The sequence below is a fragment of the Pinus tabuliformis genome, chromosome J (assembly GCF_031772625.1).
Source record: "Pinus tabuliformis cultivar Carrire ecotype Pingquan chromosome J, CPIR1, whole genome shotgun sequence".
Lineage (NCBI taxonomy): Eukaryota > Viridiplantae > Streptophyta > Pinopsida > Pinales > Pinaceae > Pinus > Pinus tabuliformis.
Window position 1 is genome coordinate 339,334,433 of NC_142295.1, and position 21,369 is coordinate 339,355,801.

Below are 21,369 nucleotides of genomic sequence, written 5' to 3' on the forward strand. Positions count from 1 at the left end.
ATAAGAAGTGTGGTATAGCACGGCAGAAGACTACTCCATATACACCTCAAAAAAATAGAGTTGCAGAAAGAATGAACAAGACGTTGATGGAAAGGGCAAGAAGCATGCTCAGTGGTGCCGGGTTAGGACAGGAATTCTGGGCAGAGGCGTTGGAGACAACATGTTACCTGGTCAACAGATCACCTTCATCAGCGTTGGAGGATAAGACTCCACAAGAAGTATGGACTAGTAAGAAATCCTCTCTCACATCTGAGGGTATTTGGATGTGATGCATATGTACATGTTCCAAAGGAGAAACGAACCAAGTTGGATAGTAAATCTGAAAAGTGCATCTTTATTGGGTATAAGGATGGTTTAAAGGGTTATAAGCTTTGGAACCTAGCAACAAGGAAGGTTGCGTACACCGAGATGTGGTGTTCAGAGAGGTGAAAGATGTTATTAAACATGAAGTCCAACCAAAGGAACCTGAGAAGATAGAGTTTGAACTAAAGGAGGAAGAATCGGACTCTACAACAAAGGAGGAATTAGAAGATGAAGAGCCACAAACTCCAGGTGTAAGAAGAACAGTTCGAGAAAGAAGGCAGCCAGAAAGGTATAGTCCATCTGCGTTTTGTTCAAATTTTGCTTTATCTATTACTGATGATGATCCCAGAACTGTGAAGGAAGCAGTAGATTCAGAGGATGGAAAACTCTGGAAAGAGGCCATGGTTGATGAAATGGCATCTTTGCACAAAAATGAGGCTTGGGATCTAGTGGAGTTGCCGGCTGGAAGTAAACCCATTGGCAACAAATGGGTGTTCAAGAAGAAGAAAAATGTAGAAGGAAAGGTGGAGAAATACAAAGCTCGGTTAGTAGCAAAAGGTTATTCCCAGGTGCCGGGAATTGATTTTGGTGATATTTTTTCTCCTGTTGCCAAGGTAACTTCTATTAGATTACTTTTATCTATTGCTGCTGCTTTTGATTTTGAGGTAGAACAGATGGATGTGAAGACAACATTTCTTCACGGGGATCTGGAAGAGGAGATCTACATGAAGAAACCTGAAGGATTTGCGGTGAAGGGTAAGAAAGAACTGGTATGCAAGTTAAGGAAGTCTCTGTATGGGTTAAAACAGTGACCAAGGATGTGGTATCTGAAATTTGATATATTTATATGGGGAATTGGCTTCACCAGAAGCAAAGTATATCACTGTGTATATTTTAAATTAATTGGTGGCCATGTTATTTATCTGGTCTTGTATGTGGATGATATGTTGCTGGTTGGAAATGACAAAGAAATTATCCAGGATTTGAAGACCCAATTGTCCTCCAAATTCGACATGAAAGATCTTGGTGCTGCAAACTATATTTTGGGCATGGAAATTAAAAGAGATTGGGCAAAGAGGAAGCTCTATTTAAACCAGAGGAAGTATGTCGAGACAATACTACAGAGGTTTAATATGCAGGATAGTAAACCGGTGAAGGTTCCTATTCCTGTAGGTGTAAAGCTATCTGCTGAACAGTGTCCCAAGACACAAGAAGAGGAAGAGGATATGTCTCGTGTTCCATATGCAGGTGCAGTCGGTAGCCTGATGTATGTAATGGTTTGTACTAGACCAGACATTTCACATTCAGTGGGAGTATTGAGCAGGTTTATGTCAAAACCAAGGAAGGAGCATTGGACAGTAGTGAAGCGGGTTTTCAGGTATTTGCATGACACTAGTGATCATGGTTTTTGCTACCAAGGAAGACAAGGATTGGACAGAGTCTTAGATATTCGTGGCTTTGTTGATGCAAACTAGGCTGGAGATTTGGATCAGAGAAGATCTACAAGTGGGTATTTGTTTAACCTATTTGGAGGTGCAGTCAGTTGGATGAGTAAGAGACAATCTGTAGTGGCACTATCAACTATATAGGCAGAATACATGGTAGCCACTCATGCAAGGAAGGAAGCATTTTGGTTGCAGAGATTGTGTTCAAGTATGGGGTTAGTATAGGGAGCTATAAGGATAGATTGTGATAGCCAAAGTGCAATTTTCTTGGCAAAGAACCCTGCTTATCATTCAAATACAAAGCACATTGATGTGCAGTATCACATTGAGAGGGATATGATAGAAGAAAAAAAGGTGTTGCTGGTAAAGGTGGACACTTTGAAGAATATTGCAGATGCATTGACAAAATCTGTGAGCTCTGAGAAGTTCTCTTGGTGTAGAGAAATAATGGGCGTTTCAGGGCTGGAAAAATGACTAAGCTTTCCTGTGGCCCCCTGTGGAAAGAAAACAACGAGTGGGAGAATGTTGGGTTGTGTTATATTCTTTCCATGAATAACCTACGTAGTGTACCAGGGGGTTAGAGTGGGGGCAAAGCCCCCTCTCTACGGGGTCCGGGGCAGCGCCCCGGGAATTTTTTTTTTGGACCCTATATTAGGTTGGGCGGACCTACCTATGGTTTTTCGGTCCATGGTTTTGGACGCGATGGTTTTCGGTCCATGGTATTGGATGCTTTGGCATGTATAAATATGTATTGTAACATTGAAAGGAATATAATGAAAAATCAAGCTGGTAGTCCCGATTTTGGGATCCAGGGGAAAATCTTTGTGTATATGTGCTTTATGTGTTATGCTCTCGCATTGTTTTTTTCTGTGTTTTAGAATTCGTATGCAGGTAATTTCTATACGAGGTTAAAACCTACACTTTCCACAACTGTTGGACCACTCGTGGTTCTTGTTCCCCCCTTTGGCTGTCAGCTTCGCAACTCAACCGACCGTCCCCACCACCTGTTCCTGTCTTGTATTCTTGCAAAAACTCAAAATGAAGGCCCCAACAACATGCCTAACATGCCTTGGAACTGTCTAGCATGTGTTAGCACTTCTTGGAATTTCCTGGCACATGCTGGCACTCCCTAGTTGTCATACCCTTATAGATATCCTTACCTTTTTTGCGACTTGGGAAACCAACCAAGTCATTGAAAAAATAATGTTGTGCCTAGCCCTGACACTCCCCAACATTCCTTTGCATGCATTCGCACTGTCTGGCATGTGTTGTCATGCCTTTTCATTCCTTAGCATGCCATGACACTCCTTAGCTATGATGCCTTCACAACTACCCTTACAATTTTTGCAACATGGGAACTGAACCAAATCCTACCTCAACTATAATAACAACTTGACCAAGTTACAATTACTACAACTAGACTATGCCTTGTTCACCTAAGAACTTCCTATAACTCATCTTAGGCTACTCATGTTGAATATCAACTCATACAACTTAACAAGTTACAAATACAAGGCTCACATACAACTGTGGTCTTAAAACAACTAAGAAACAAAGTTTACATCTTGACATGCCATAACACTTGGCACGCCTAACAATCCCTTGGCACTATGTAGCACGTGTTCGCATCCCCTGCATTTCTTGGCATGCTTTGACACTCCCTAGCACTCCATGACACTTAGCACACCTCGTACTCACTAACACTCTTTATCACACTCTTATTCATTCATTTCCATACATTTGAAACTAGTGCTCCCTTGTTTTTCCCTTGAACTTGGCCCTAACACTCCCTAGCATGTGTTGGCGCCACACCCTGGCACCTAGAACTTCTTGGCATGCCTAAAATGCCTTGGAACCATCTAGCATGTGTTAGTACTTCTTGTCATTCCCTGGAACACCTTGGCACTACCTAGTTATCATGCCCTCATAGATAACTTTACTTTTTTTGCGACTTGGGAACCCAACCAAGTCATTAACAAAACAATGTTATGCCCAACCCAAATTCTCCCTTTGTCTAAAACTACTTTGTACATGCCTTATCACAACCATAGGCTTGCCTCCTGCAAGTCATATTCTAAACCTCTCCTAACACACTTCATCCTTGGGACACCTGAAATTAACTGACACTCCTTGGCACACACTCTTATTCATTCATTTCCAAGCATTTTGACCTACCTTTTCACTCCCTCCTTAGCACACCTAAAACTCATTGACACTTCATTTCCATGCATTTGAAATGAGTGCTCCCTTGTGTTTCCTTGGCACTTGCCCCTCACACTCCCTAACATGCATTCACGCCATGCCTTGGCACCTGACACATCCTGGCATGCCTATCATGCCTTGGAACTATCTAGCATGTGTTAGTACTTCAAATGTAAATAAAGAAAAACATCATTTCATTAACATAGACAATTGATTATTTAAGTTGTGCAAGCTATGTCAATTAAGAAATCAACAAGTTTTCTTGTTTTGGTCCTTAGAAATGACAGTTCTATTATGCTAGATAGTTACATTAGATTGAAGATATGTCGCAGACTATGTTGCATAACATGAATTTGTATGGGTAGGAGTAAGAGAAATTTGCTCCAATTTACACTGCTCCGCAAACCCATCCAATCATAGCATCATTTCAGTCATTTGTTTCTCTAGAATATGGTTATGAATTAGTTCAAGCGTCCAAGGTTTCCGATTTTCCAAGACTTGAGTTTTCCTTTCTTAAGAGTTAATCCAAACACCTACAAATATATTATCTCAATTGTTATCTTTCTAGCATGTACTCCTACAACATGTAGCCAAATCACAACTCAAAAAAGCCATCAATATTAGAGTTACCAAATCATAAAAACCTTTAGTCATGATATCAAATGCTACTACTTCCTTCCTCTAAGATCAACATCCCTTTACTTGGTTTATTTTCACATAATACTTAGAGTTCTCTTTTCCACGCTCTTCAGCTTGCAAACATCAATCAATATGTTCCTAAAACAAATCAATCAACAAACTTCAACATCATATCCATCAAGGTCTTTGCATCTCCCTCTGAAGTTGTCATGGCTCATTTTCATTTTTCAAGAGACCATATCGGATGTTGATCAATATCACCAGGTTTTATGCACAACCATCATGCTTTTATACATCGCGTACCCATATGGAAGAGTCCTTATTTCATCTAGTATTTAACCAAGACATACCATGCACATGAGTCCTTATGCACATCTAGTATTTAACTAAGATATACCATGACAAGATATGGGCCCTAACTCCCATATATGATGTGGAAAACCTCATAATGGAACCCTTATCCTAGATGGAGGCCTAAAATCCCTCAAAGAAGGTTTATATTGTTCTTTATGGTCTTTTTCATGCAGTGTAAGCCAAATAAGTTTCATTTTGGGCTTGAGGCCATTGCTTTCATCCCTTTGCCATGGTACAAGCCGAAGACCCATTCTTACTATGTGAAACATATTAATGTCACTAAAGATCCCCCATAGAGGCCTAAGATCCCCTATAGAGGTCATGTGTGGTTCTTTGAGAACTACTTCACAAAGCTTAATCATCAAAGATTCAAATAAGGCATAAGCCCCTTATGTTCCTATTTTGACAAATCCTACACTTGTAAGCATCATATGTGATTTGAAAGCCTCCTAATTTAATTAAGGTCCAATGATGAGGCTCCAAGACCCAATCGTGGTGTGTAAAACCTTTGAATGGTAGACACATCCCTCCTAGAGGCCAACAAATGAATTTCCCTTAGAGAATATAATTAATGTGGTGATTTGAAACCCTTTTAACAACCACTGATTATTTAGGACTTAAGTCCCTTTTTTTAATTTCCTTCCTTGGCCATAGTAAAGGCCATGAGACCCATTCTTATTATGCAAAACACACTGAATGGCTATATTCCCAGCTAGAGGTCTTGTTCATGGCAATTGAGCATGAGAAAGATTAATTTAGGGACTAAGGCCCTTGTTTTCCTCTCCTAACCATAACATAGACACTAACTCCCATATGTAGTGAGAAATACCTCATATAGTGCCCATATCTCGACTTAAGACCAAATATCCATTAAAGAAGATCTATGTGATTTTTAAGTCTAACTCATAACCCTTGATACTAAAAAGCTTCTTATAAGACGTAATGCCCTTATTTACCTCCCCTACTCATGATACATTCCTTGACTCCTATACATGGTATGAGAAATTCCTAATAAAATTGATATCCTATACCCTAAGATTATTTAGAAAAGATCTATTTGATTTTTCAATGCCAAATTCATAATCTTTAAACATAAGACACTTCATTTCATAAATAAAAACCTTTTTTCCTTTCCCTCACATTAATTTTTATCATACTAATTCTTATTATGCCCTTCACTCGTACTAATTCTTATTATATATTTCTAATATATACTAATTCTTATTATACAAAGAATATTAATGGTTACATATTCCTAGTATACGACCCATTGGTAAAGGCCTTGAGAACTATTAGTGTGCAAAATCCCGGTGATCGACAAATGAGGGAAAGGAGGGCAGCAACAGCACCAATGAGGTTCAGCGTTTCACAAAAATCCTGTTGATCAAGAAAGGAGGGAAATGAGGGCAGCAACGGCACCAATGAGGTTCAGCGTTTCACAAAAATCCTGTTGATCGGCAAAGGAGGGAAATGAGGGTAGCAACGACACCAATGAGGTTCAGCGTTTCACAGGAGGAGCGTGGGCGCGTGCAGGAATGGGAGGCCGAGGTGGAGGCGCCGGTGCAGGAGTGTGAAGATACCACCACTGTCACCACTACCACATATATTGAATATGAGTGTGAGGTGGTCCATCATTAGAATGCAAAGTCTCCAAAACCTCAGACGGACGATAACTCCTCCATGGTCAGTAGCTGGTATACCAAAGACTCAGATTTGGCCATGATTATTTCAAGGACCCGGAAGGATTTGGAGTAGTGGTCCAAGAGCTGTATGAATACTTTTTGAAGCCATCAGAGCTCGTAATGAGGTGTCCAGGCTTTTAGAGACCCACTTCCAGTCCACCATTGGGAAACCCATGGGTACTTTATTTAACTCTCTCTCAATCCATCACAAGTTGTAGTTTTAGTGTAATTTTATTGTAGTTATGATGGTTTGTTGAATCCCATTTGGGTTTCATTCTGATGAGAAGTTGAAAAAGAAAAAACCATTTTCTGGGCAATCTTGGCCCAAATTTGGTAAAACAAATCTATGATTTCATCTATCTATGGAAGACAATTCAAGATTTTTTTTTTTTGGTCCACCCACAGAAATAGAAAACCACTTTGACCATGTCTGGTCTCTTTGAAAGGCAAAGATAGTGACTGAGGTCGGTGGTGCACTTCCATTAGATATCGATGTGAATTTTGCCAGAAACAATGTAGGTAGGTAGGTAGAGTTTGATGCCATCAACCTTTACCTGTTTTATTGTTCTCAGCAGAATCCCTTTGAAACATAAATTCTTGTATCTTTGCACACAAATGGCTTCTGTCATGAGGCGCGTTTCGCCAAGAAGGATTCAATATGACATATACTCATTTTAAGCTTCTGATATTAGTTCTGCAGAACCAAGTAGTCCTTTTATCCTTTCCATTCTCTCTTCCCGTTGTGGTTAGGAATGAGAGACAATCAACATCTTCAAGTCAATGCTTATCACCACCAAGGTTGTGGGTTTTCCATGGCATTTGAATTCCAGACATTAGCATTGAACAATATTTGGAGATAATTTTTAAGTATATGCATTTTAGTCCCTTTGTTTTTGTAGTTGTATATGGGTATATTGACCGCTTGTTTCAACTCAATTTAGGGTTTTGGATTACTTCTCAGAATGTACATAGACTTTCAATAACTAGTGTGATGGTTGTTGCCAAATTTCTTGATGATATTTGAGTATCTTAGACTTGGTTATCCATTAATATTTTATTGGTGGTAATACTTCCAATTTTTTATCCCTGTTTCCTTATTTTCAGGAAATCAAAGAAATCAAAAGTATAAAAATCTGTTCCATATTTTTAGGAAATCAAAGAAATCAAAAGTATAAAAATCGTGACTCTATTTTTTAGGATTTTTTTAAAGATCTAAAAAATGATAAAAATGAAAAATGATTAGGGATAGTGTTTGAAATCCTCCATAGATTTTAACTTCCTTGAAATGTACTGAAGGTGCCTTGTTCCATATTTATGTTTACAGTCATTTCCTGTTTCTCTCTGGCTCAATGTTGTACTTGTGTTAGTGGTGAATATGAGTTAGGGTTTCTCTGATGAATTGTGATTGAATCTCTGGTTAATATCCGACATTAACTTCAAAATAATGTCATTCTGTAGTGGAGGTAGAGTGGGATGTTAGCTTGAAGAATATTTGTACCAATACTTTCATTCAACATCTGTTAGGAAAATGAAAATTGTTTCATAATGGAAACCCATGTTAAAGTTCAATACTGTAATTCATTAGAGATCCCTAGCCAAAGAAAATGACCTGTAAATGAGACCTTAAATATCAATGTTACTGGAGACCTTGAAATGAATAAAAAATGACTTAAATGAACCCTTTAGTATATTACTTTTGTTTTCCTCATATTTTTTCCCTGTATCTTTCGCACAAGCATTTTTCTTTACTATTGGTATCTGAGTAAGGTTGTTTTATATTTCAGTCAAATCTAAACTTTAGCATTTTGTTGAACCCATGAAGCTATGGGTTGAGCACCTTTCATGGAGGAAAAAAACTTAGTGAGCCAGGGTTTCTAATCCTCTACAATCTCATAGCTTTGGCCATGTTTTGCAGTTTTATTACTTTATAAATTATGCAAGTGATATGCTTAATGCTTCTAAGCTCTGGCACAAAAGCCTTTGTTGTCAATGTTTAACATATGTCTAGAATTGTCATCTTCTTTTTAGCACAAGCTTCAAATTTCAAATTTTTAATGTTTTCTATCAGCCTATTGATTTCAGAGGACTTCGTTTTGTTTATGGACAGGAACTACAACAATGTGTATTATGCAAAAGTAGATGGCAAAAGATTCATGAGATGCAGTGGGTAATTAAAAGCAGAAGACCTATTAGAAAAAAAAAAGTGAATTTGATGGGCGAAGAACTCCTTATGAAGCTGCAACTACTGATGAGTTAGAGGTTGAAACTGATGCAAGAAGCAAGGATGGCTATCTGACAAGTGATTCATCAGAAGCAAATCTTTTGTGGCAATTAAAGGTACCAAATGTGGCTGTTTTGACCCTCGTGGAACATGTCTCACTAATAAAAAAGCCACCACGGAGGATGCAAAGATTCCTGAGCAAAGGTAACTTGCCTTTGTGCCTATTGTTCTGATTATTTTTTAACATTGGAGGATGACATCCATAGTTAACTTGACGGTATTTAAACTAGAAAATACTGGCATATTATCGAAAGGATAGAGCTAAGAAAACTATTACAATTTTTTTATGGCATAATGATTTAAAGTTCCTCTTCTCTAGCAATTTTGTCTCAAAGGTGCAAGCCAAGTTGAGACTCTTGTTGCCTGCAAAATGCATCAATTTAAAATTGAAAATGGACATTAAACAATTTAAATATTTTCTGTAGAATTCCAGGCCAAGCTCAAGGCCCTCTTGGAGCTGTTAAGCTTGAACGTAAGTCACATCTAATAAGTTTGATCGTAAGGTGCCTTCTGGAGGATTGGAAGGGAAGCAATCTTCATCTGGGGGAAATTCAAGGATGATTAATCTAGAGTTCTTCTGAGTAAGTAGCTCCCTCCAATAAATTTTAATCAGGAAATTCTTAAGGAAATGTAAGAGCATGAACCCATAACATCAACTTCACCCTCTTCAATAGAACTTGAAACAAGCTTGGAAGTTTCTCATGCTACGCAATTTATTTTGATTTCCATTCTTCCCCAGTTATGTCTGAAGGATCAACTGTCGAATATTATGCACAAAAGACTTTGCCCTGTCTTCTTTGGAAAGAGGACATAAACAAGCTTTTAGATGTTTCTAAATGGAGTACTCTTCACCTATGTCCTTCTCCTTTACGCCATGTGATACAAATGCCAATTTTCATATTCTTGACTATGGCATTCTTCTTTTATACATGTGACCCTTGACTATGCCATGAAATCCTCCAAAATCTTCTTAAAGGATGGGAGCACCTCTTCATGCATGAAGCTAGTGGAATGTGACAAGTTATCCAAAATTCCTCGAAATATGTGATTTGTGCCTTGGGAAATGTTAAAGGTACCCTCAATGGAAAAACACATAAAGATTTGTGGCCAAGTTCCCTAAATGTGAGATGTTGCCACTTGTGCAATTGTGCCTCCTTTTGATGCTCAAACTGGCACCCTAGTTGTGCAAGGATCACAAGATGTCACTTTGGGTCAACTCAGGGTTGTTGGCACTATCACCTTATCAGCGAATCCTCTCACTTTGGATTACTTATTGAATCTTAGAGGTATCTCAAAGCACAAATTTATGGGGTCTTTTATGTGACTAGATCACTAGCACTAAAAACCATCTCTACATTGCATGGTTCAACATCTTGATGGTCCCTATCCTATTGACCACAACTTTTGTATTCATTATTGCTTTAATTGCAACACTTCCAGTAGATATTGATGGTGTTCATGAGCCTATTTATGGTTCTCTTCTTTATGGAAACAATATTATCTCCAAGGCACATGGTTTTGTGGCTCCAAGGCTTGAAGGAAGCATGACATAGGGTTTTGTGGCTCCACTTGGCAGATTGAGGCTTGAAGAAAGCATGGTATAGGGTTTTATCACTCCAGTTGTTGATGTGGTCTTACCTCTTTCTGGAGATTCGCTCACAGAGGGTTTTCATTGGTGGGATTCTATTCAAAGTAACGACATGGGTACAACTAGAGATTCAAGTCCTCACACTAGCATCAACGATTTTCTAGAATCTTCCATTAGTTGGGGTTTACATTCCTCGGAGGGTTTCTTATTTCCATCTCCCCCCATCTTGTCTGTTTTCAATCATCTACTTGCATATGGGCTGCCAACCAAGGTTTTCTCCTTATGGTTATATTCCCCATGTATTGCTCCCCATGGGTTACCGATTTCCATTGCAGAGACCTACCTTTACGAAAATCTTTCGTTGTTGTTGACAGACCTGATACCCTTGTCGCCCATGGGCTCTCTTCCCCCTCCTCGCCTTTGGATCTCTCTATCTCGCTTGTCGGTTTTGAAGGATTTCTTCCTTTTAGTTCTTCAGAAATTGCTCCTCCACTTGGCAGTCTCACCTCCATTCCTTTTTCTTCTCACAATGTAGTCCCCCCACCAATCTCGTTGAAACCTCCTCCCTTGACCACAATCCCCTCCGTAAAGCCCACTCATTCCCCCAAGCCCAACCCCCCATTTGCTATTAGAAAATGAAAGAACCCCTCCGTTAAAGAAAAGAAGGGCCAACTCTCCTTCATTCTGGGTGACAGGGTCGAGATTTACGAAGTTGTTTAAATTTCTGAGTTTGCATTGATGGGTTGTGCTCGTGGTCGTCATTTTAGTGGGAAGACAATATCAGAATGGATGATAAAGGAGTAGGGGCCTCATTCAACTCACTACCAACTTTCATATACCAGTAAGAGGTTAGCTCATTTTCTTTTTCAACAAGTCTAAAGAGGTTTATTGGGCTTTGAATAAGGTTTGGAGTATCGACTCCACCCCTTTCATGCTTAATCATTGGACCCATCTTTTTGATCACACCTGGATAGAGGCTAGACAAGGCCCCTATCTGGGTTCAAGTTTCGAAACTAAAAGTATAATTTTGGTCAGAGTAGGCTCTTAGGGAAATTGGAAACAAGTTGGGGGAATGCTTGTAGGCCAACCTCACTTTCAAAGACTCTGTGGAGATGAAGGTGGCGAGGGTATTGGTAAATTTGGATATCACATACGACTTATGGGGTGAAATGAAGCTCCAACATCAAGGCATCACTTCTCTTCATAATTTACACTATGAGGGTGTCCCCTTTAGATATCCCAGATGTCACAAGCATGACCACAATGCTATGAATTGTTCACTGGGGTTCCATGGCATCAAAGGAAAGTACAAGCCCTTGTCTCCCAAGATGAAAAAGAAAGGATTTGTCTCGATGATGACGACTCCTTCCGTCCTTTCTGTAACTGTCTCGGCTACCCCTACTATCTTGATGGCTTTGGCTCCCAAACTCACTGCGATTGTTCCTATGATTATTGATTGGGCTTCCACAAAGCAAAAATCTAATCAGCCACAACTCCACTTAGCCACTACTTCGATGGTGTCGCCTTTGGGTACTCTCTCTTCACCCGTTTCTTTAACTTCTATTCTTAGTTGTATTTTGGATTTGGGGAAATATTGGAATACAATAGAACATGAACTCCTTGTATATATGTTATTGAACTTTTTGAAATTGAAATGAACTCCTTATATATATAACAAAATTTTTGAAATCAAATCTCATTGGGAAGAAAAAGTTTAATATTCCATTAGGAGGGAAAGACATCTCTTTATCTTTCCTTTTTAATGAACTATCTCACTTTTTGAAACCTTCACATCTTTGCTCTAATTCATAATTCATGGAGGTCAACATTTTTCCCCTCCTATTACCTACTTTCAAGCCCTTTGTTTATGTAGGTATAGTTATGATCTACCCCACTTTTATAAGGTAAACTCCAAGTCGTGCATTTCTTTTTATCTAAACTCAGCGACTGAAAATCGTCCCTCTATATTCACCATACTCAACCAGTCTAGCGTTCGATGGTACATGAGCCTAGCAGCATAGGTGTGCCTTCTTCGTGTCCTCAACAACAAAGATGAGCAAAGATGAGGCATATGTTGGGGTTCCGAACACCCACAACGGTAGGTAAGAAGAAGGAATCTGATCTCTCTCCTGTAATTCCTTGGACTCCTATAGTCGCGGGTTCAACTATCTTGACTAGGTTGCTGAGGTCGGTGCACTGCGATGAGAAGGGAAAATTTAGAATGAACCCGAGGCCTCACTACTCTTCAGCTAGTCAAAGGGCCCATCAGCATCATTTCCATTTGCGGCCAAGGGCACATTTATTAGGAGGTCGAGTTCATTTGGATTGGAGGCAAAAACTGTTCAAAATTACCAAAATTATCTGGAGGACAAACTCAATTACTGGAAGGCCAAGCCCATCAAGTATTGTGACCATATTTCTGAAGAGGTTGAATCTATCTGGAGGTGGATTTATTATCAGAGGGGTCAAATTATTCAGTCAGGGCAAGATCATCGTTTTCTGAGGCTGTATCCTTAAGCAAAGAGTAGCAAAAGTTGTTGAAGGTTCCAGTGTTTTGGAAGACCAAGATCAACTTCTTCTAAAGGCCGAGTTGTTTCATTGTTGCCAGATCTATAAGCCAGGTTCAACAATGCACTGTAAATCTTTAGATCAAGCTAATATGATCTACAAACCACTTGAATTCTCTCAAATTAATGAAGCTCCACATGAAATTCTAGAAAATTCCATTGATAACATTCCTACATTCCAAGAAAATAATGTTCTTTTTGCCTTGGATCATTGGCCAAAATTAGGAGTGTGATATTTAAAATGGGAGGAGCGAGACACTTAGATGTCACCACAAAGTTGTTTACATTGTCTCCTGTGGATGGTGTTGTGGAATGGTGGAAAGGATTTCTTGATAATTAATTCAATGCATGCCCCCTTCAAAATGCTTTCCTTGAGAAATAGGGAGAACGAAAAGATAATAGATACTTATTGGTTGCTCTTAGTAGTTCTAAAGGAAATCAAACTGAAACTATAGAAGAGTTTAATAAGTGGTTTAACCGGATTGTGCAAAAATCACCATGCAAATATTAAAAGTCTAGAGGCAACCATACTTATATATTACCTTGATTCAATTGATGGAGAGCTTTGTTTCCAGATCAAAGAAAATGATCCCCAGAACCTTAAGGCAATCCAAATTTGTTGAGTTTAGGATAACATGTTCTTGCTTAAGATAAATACTTCAAATTCCATATTAGCCCATTTGTTAGTCCATTTCACTTTCATTAGCACTGAATCATTATCACATTGAGAGCAACTTGAGAAAGAACATATGATCGAATTAGAAGACAAGCCAAGACAAGAGAACACAATAATTGGCACAAGCCAGGGAAAAACCCCAAGATGGGGAAAACCCTTGATCAAATATTCTTATTATCAATATCAAATGTTCAGCAGAGAAAGAGAGAAAGAGAGTACAATCAATGTCAAGGTTGACTTGCCAATATGATGACTAGAACCACTGACCATGTGCCAAATATACAACCCAAACAAGTTTGCAATTATGTCTTCAAATAATAGCAGATGAGTTCTGCCCTAACCAGTAGACAATAGTATTCAAAGTTGCAACTCAATTGGTTCCAAAATGAGTTTGGTCCTAGTTTACTTCAAGCAGCTTCCTTTGTTGATTATAAATAGGCCAAGACAATCCCAAATTGAGCAGTGAAGCTTGGTCAAAGGGTTGACGAGTTTTGAGGTTGAAGATCTGCAGTTAGGGCTTGTAGATTAGCCCAGATCTTGAGACACTTGTTGCGGTCCTTCCTTCAAGCAAACCTGATCTAAGGTTTTGTGCTACAAACAACCTCCATCAAGGTTTCATGTCTACTTGTACTGCGCCCTGTTCTACTCCTTAGAACAGCCTTTCGGCCCCCTGTCCAAGACTCACAAATCCTGCGGCCCTCCTGAAATGATTACAAGAAGATGCATCCTTCAATAGAGATGAAAGCTCACCAAAATTCTCTGCCCTGACCTACGGCTACCATATTGCTTCAAGATCGAACCTATGGAAGGAAGAACACACCAAAAACATACCCAATACTTGTCCTCCTAGCTCCTTCAAGCTGCGGCTACCTCAGAGATATATTAGAGCCCTTGAGTTGTGTCAAATGAGGTTGAAAGGCACCTCTTTATATACAATTCAATGGGGTTGAATGTTAGAGAATCTAGGGAAAAGTAGTGTTGTGATGATTCTCCATGACTTGATAACAATTTGTGAAGTCTTTTTACTTTTTCTAGTTTAGCTTATGCTTCTTATTCTTCTTATTAGTGCATATGTGTGTACTTCATCAAACTGCTACCAAAACAAAATAGCAAGAACACAAAGTTTGGTTCTCTGCCGACAAACCCTATCCACTCTTGAGAGGGAAACCATTTGTAAGATTTCTCTTATTGAAGCTTCTTATTTGAACAATTGCCAAACCCTAGACCCTTGACTATAGGATCCTCCAAGCACAAGTCAAATCCTTCCTCTTGCTTCACTATAGCTTCTGGCACATGGACCTTTGTCTTCCGACACTTTTGCTCCTTAGTACTTTGTCCTTTTCTGTTGTTCTAAGTTAGGAAACCCTAGTATATTAGGGCTTCTCTTCTTCGCTATAAGGAGGACCTTCTTCGCTTTCCTTGGAGACCTTGTAGACCTTGTTATACATTCAAGTGAGGTCTCTCAATATGCTGCCTTTGTCTGCTGTCAAGTCTGCAACAGTCTACTTCTAAAGTCTTCTCACATGTGGACAGAAACCCTAGAACAATCCTCCTTTCTTCGCTGGATGGGGAGGCCTAATAGACCTTGTGTATTAGCCAAAAAATAGAGATATTGCTATTATGATTTCCTGCTATACTTGACCGCAGATAAGTCCTTTCTTCCTCGCACGTGTGGCTGTTGATGCCCTAGAAGACAACCCTGTACCTTCATTGTTTTGTCTTCTTGTCTTGTTGCTCTTGTAGACTTCCTATTTCGGCTTTCTTGTCTCTCTTTGCTTGCAGATTTCAGAGCCAAGTTCCACGTTGAATGAGGAGTGGACAACCTCTATAAATAGAGGTTTTTCCCTCCTCTTTAGGCCAACTTGACTATCTTTTAAGGCCGACTTACAGTTTGCATTATAATTCAATTTTTACCCATCGTTTTGCTGCTTGGAGACCACGTTGATGCTAGGAGAGGATTTGACCATGCTTGGAGGTGTTCCCTTGACCTTGTATGATGTCATACATGATGTAACATGCCCTCAAAGGGTCTTAACATGCCCTCAAAGGGTCTTATCATAATTACATTTGACTTTGAATCTCTAGAAGCACTTCAAAATGTGCTTGACCTATTTTCAATGAGCAAGAAACTCATTGACAAATAATACAAAAATAATTTATCTTTTCTTGAATAAGTACAAATATCAAAATTACATTTATGAAGACCTAGCCTAGTTACATTTCCTTCAACATTGAAGAGACGTGACTTTTGGGCTTATTGAGCCAACATATAGGTGAGGCCGACCTTGATGATTTTATATGATAGAAACATAAATTCGAAAACACACTTTTTCTTAACCAAATTCGATGAAATTTAGGTCGATTTGGTTCCTCTCAGAAAGAGGAATTCAATGCCATAATTATATTTTTCAAGAGACCTACCCAAAGTGGAATTTGGCCATAGTTTTAAATTTTAACACTCCCTCTCAACTAGGGAGAATTCCACTTGCCAATCCATCCAACATCAATCAGGCCATCGTGTTGGCGTGAACCATCTCAGTATCTCTTCTCTGGTCTGCTCTGCTGAACATTGATATGAATAATAAAGAAGAACTGATCGAGAGTGAGTCACAAGAAATTTCCACTCTCCACTGACAAAAGTCAGTCCATATAACCAAAGGGTGAACTCCAATCGGACTTGATCCCAAGTGATCAAGTTGAAGAAACATCATTCATCCTAGACATAGGGAGTACGACAATACATGCGTCCATCGGTAGTGCTATGGTCCCAAACCATTTTTCCCAACTCATTGGTCAGATAGGAGGTACTTACCATGTGTCCCGGACTACATCGGTAGGATGATGCAAGAACATCAACAGGGAAAAGAATATATCACATCCTACTCACAACGACTTGTAGGGAAAGGGGAAACCACATCCTACAAACACATGTCATAATCACATCTATGGAAAGGATGAACCGCATCCTACAAACACATATCACAATCATCATAGGGAAAGGATAAACCACATCCTACATGCATGCAAAAAAATAATAGTAGGAAGGATCCTACACGTGGGGAAAGGATGAACCACATCCCACCGACATGTCAACCACAAATCGTAGGGAACAAGCATCCTACATGTGGGGAAAGGATGAACCACGTTCCACCGACATGTCAAATTCCCATATGCATTTCTCACAGGGGTATCCGCAGGATAAGGTGAACCACTCATCCTGCTCATATGCCATAGGAGAAGGTGAACCACTCATCCTATGCATATGTCATCAACAGTAGGGGAAGATGAACCACTCACCCTACACACATGTCAACCACCATGGGATATCACAGGGGAAGGTGAACCACTCACCCTGTACACAACGCACCAATAGGGGAAGGTGAACCACTCACCCTATGGTCGCTCATAGCTCAATAAGTACCCCAGGCCCCCAGGAGCTCCCAGAGCTCAATGTTCAACCAGGACCCTCATAGTAGGGTCTATCCATGACTCCCAGTCTCTCCCCGAAGAAAGATAATCTTGACCTTACCAAGAGGATGACAGTAATATGCTCATCCAACCAACAATGATGGAGCTTGGTAGCTCTCCAATGTACCATATCAAAATAAGGCGGTACCCAATACTTGGAGTTGTCGTGGAACATGGATTCCCTGAAAAATGAACCCCACTAAAAAATATCGCAATATACAATGGTGGTTACTAGTACGTGCTCAAATGGCTCACTGAAGAGCTTCCTCAACCAACTGGCTTCATAATAAGCCATACTTTCTCCTATATACATCCAACCTCAATAGTGCTTCCAGAGCAACCAAATCAAGAGATACAACACTGAATGTGCTTTTCCATCCATCACACTGCCAACCGAGCCAATATCAGAATATCCAATATATGAGGCTTTATCCATAGATCGACTCAGAGTCTTCATAGCGAGGCATATGACTGATACGGTGTTTATCAAGAATACCAGGGATCCCACAAGATATACATAAGAAAACTTGCAGCGTTTCCAACTCATCAGACCTTTAAGTGTAGGAAATAGTGCAACATGGCTAGGTCTTTCATCTTGACTTTAAAGGTCAACTCCCTCTTACATTGATAAATAAGAGGGTCATCAATCATACATAATCAATAGCTGCATCTTTACAATCAGGATGGCTTGTCCATAACTCCCTCTGAATATAGGGAAAGTGACCATGCCAAAGCATAATCACCGAGCCATCTGTAACCTGACCCTTTTCCTTAGGTCCATGTGACAAAGTCATCAACCATAATTTGCTGCCATGACTTGTCTTTGTCAACAAACATCAGGCAGGAAGAGTCATCGAGATATACTACTGGGTGTTCTGAAGCCTTGCTTGATGAGATTCTTATGAGAGAGACTTTCCATAAGGCACCTGCAACAACAAACTTCTAAGAAGCTTACCTCAGAACAGAAAGAAAGCTTTGTAGAATCATCATGGTCCTTCTTCAACCAAAATGAAGAAATAGCTGCATTATCCTCCTTTGCTAGATGACGATGACCAATGAATTAAATTACCCAGTCCATGATATCTAGGCATCCATATTCATAAGTCTGTCTTTCATAAGATCTTGGCTTAATGCATCAAGGAGCTCAATAACATAATCAGGATGTCAAGATCAGGGTCCTCACAGTTCCATCTACTTATCATGCTTGTCAAGACATAGGATTTGATATGTTTTCATGTTGATAAGGGCTGTTATAAGGAATATCTCCAAAAGTGCCATTCACTTTTTCTCCTAGCTGCCAGACTTCCAAGGATACTCAAGGGTACCAATATAAAGGTGCTGCATAAACTTCCATTCCTCCAGCTGCTAGATAAAGATGTAAATGTTTGCTTCCATACACCATCATTTCTCCTTCGATTATTGCTACAATTCACTACATCAAATACCACCATCATTGCTTTAAATGACTATTGTCGTTGCTCCTCCATTCCTCCTACACTTCTCTGTTTAAAAACATTTTGTTGATTGCTTAACTCATCAAGTTCTTATAGACATTAAAGTCAAAGATACTGTCTTATTGATTATTGTCATGAACACTCCCAGTGGAGCCTCTAGTGTCTCTAAACTTAAAGGCTCTGGTCTAGAATTATATATTAATCAAAAGCATCTAAAACAAATTTCCTACTATACTCTGTTCTGTATGCGTTAATGATAATTACAACTCAAGTGTAATGATCCTTTTTGTACTTGAAGCATATTGCTATCAATAGTACATCACAAGGATTAGGCTGGTTGATGCTTTTAGGATCCCTTCAGGTTGATGGCCTTGATCTACAAACCACTCATTCAATACCATGCCAGCAAACTCTAGAAGATCTCTGTGCTAGCGAAACAGTGTGATCTTCAGAACTTCCTTACTGCAGGTATTCTTCAGTTAGACCCACAGGTGGACTATCATGAAAAATTTAGGATTACTGTCATACAAATGGTTACTATCACAATGGTGATGTGTCAAATTGATAGTCTTAAGCAATTGTTGTAGGGCAATGATGAATTTGCTCTTCCCTTACTACTGTGAAAGGATGCTTGACCTGTTGTAGTAACACTGCAAATATTGATGAAGTCCTGTCAGCTATAATATTGCAACTATCCTTTAAGTCTCTTTACTATAAAGGTCATATCAGGGATACATATACAGTCATTGAGATGAGCCTTCAATTTTGCCTTCTACCAAAAGTGCACTATAGCTTTCTTTAGGAATTGTTTATTCAAGTTTCAAGAGAATGACTTCAACATGTCTCTTACTTTTCTGTAGGCAGATAATCACTTTCCATGCTGCTTCTCAATAAAAAATTCTGCAATGAAGGCCGAGCTTGGAGAATGCCTTTCAGTGGCCTGAACCTTCAAGCTCTTTTCCGAATCGGTGCCCTAAACTCTTTGCTACCCAGACAATACAGAAGAATTGTCACAGATCCTTCACAACTGCACAAGAATGATGTCATATATAGTCTTGCGTTGAACCTACAGAAGATGAGACTTAGCTTAAGAGACTTGTAATGATCCTTCAAGACCTGTAGAATATTCTTAGATCCAAACCCATAGAGATTAGAGACAAACTTTGTTCTTCACCTTGCAGAATAGTTTCCCATAAACAAGAGAATTACGCTGTGTCTTAGGTCTTTAGGTTTGTAAAATAAAAATAAAACTTTGGTGTTCTGCAATTGATGCCCTAATTGGGGCTTGTCAATGAGACTTGTTTCTTCTACCTCAAGGATGACCATATCCCAATTGGATTGCTTGATCTTTTTCAGCCTGGGATATACAAGAGGATGTCCTAAAAATACTTCGGTTCTTTACCAGCAAGAGAAAGGAATACACCTCAGCAAAATACAGGTCTTCAAAACATACAGCTCCTTGGTCTAGAAGAAAAACAAAAGAAAACTTTTTTTGTTGTGCGTTAGCATCCCAGGACCACAAATATTTAGAGATAATCGAATTCTCTGTCTTGGACCACTCACTTTGATCAAAATTCTCTGAAAAAATGCACTTGGATCTGGACTTGAAATAGGAACTTGGTTCTATGTATGCTACTTTTAAACTGACCTTTTTTTCAGCCCTCTCTGAAACTCTGACAAACCATAGATCTGCAACCTCAACTATGGCTATTTCCATACATATTCTTCAAGAGAAATGAGCTCTAAATTAGACCTTATGGAGACTTGGTGTGGTATAAGGTTTCTTTGATTTTCGATTGAAAACAACAAATTCATCCTGCTTTCTGCTGTTGATCAACAAACTTCACTTAATGATGCTTTCTCTTTCACTCTTGCTTGGGCTTGTCCTCACCTGAGCTCTGATAGCACGTTTAGTTTAGGATGACATGTTCTTGATTAAGATAGATACTTCAAATTCTATAATAGCCCATTTGTTAGTCCATTTCACTTTCATTAGCATTGAATCATTATTACATTGATAGAAACTTAAGAAAGAACATATGATTGAATCAGAAGACAAGCCAAGACAAGAGAACACAATAATTGGCACAAGCTGGGGAAAAACCCCAAGATGGGAAAAACCCTTGATCAAATATTCTTATTATCATTATCAAATGTTCAACAGAGAAAGAGAGAAAGAGAGTACAATCAATATCAAGGTTGACTTGTCAATATGATGACTAGAACCACTGATCATGTGCCAAATATACAGGCCAGACAAGTTTGCAATTTTGTCTTCAAATAATAGCAGACAAGTTCTGCCCTAACCAGTAGACAATAGTATTCAAAGCTGCAACTCAATAGGTTCCAAAATGAGCTCGGTCCTGGTTTGCTTCAAGCGGCTTCCTTTGCTGATTATAAAGAGGACAAGATAGTCCCAAATTGAGCAGTGAAGCCTGGTCAAAGATTTGATGAGTTCTGAGGTTGAAGATCTGCAATTAGGGTTTGTAGAATAGCCCAGATCTTGAGACACTTTCTGCGGTCCTTCCTTAGGCAAACCTGATCTAAGGTTTTGTGCTACAAACAACCTCCATCAAGGTTTCATGTCTACTTGTACTATGGCCTGTTCTGCTCCTTAGAACAGCCTTTCGGCCCCCCTGTCCAAGACTCACAAATCCTGCGGCCCTCCTGAAATGATTACAAGAATATGCATCCTTCAATAGAGGAGAAA

The 21,369-nt window shown here is 39.3% G+C and overlaps 1 long non-coding RNA gene across 1 annotated transcript in view; it reads left to right on the forward strand.

Moving 5' to 3' along the window:
• The first annotated feature begins 6,238 nt into the window (after positions 1-6,238).
• The window catches only part of LOC149227122 (uncharacterized), a 28,264-nt gene continuing 13,133 nt past the window's right edge, over positions 6,239-21,369 (forward strand). Inside the window, exons 1-2 of the long non-coding RNA XR_016247110.1 lie at positions 6,239-6,802; positions 8,733-9,050. This is a non-coding gene — a long non-coding RNA (uncharacterized LOC149227122). The remainder of the gene's footprint in view (positions 6,803-8,732; positions 9,051-21,369) is intronic.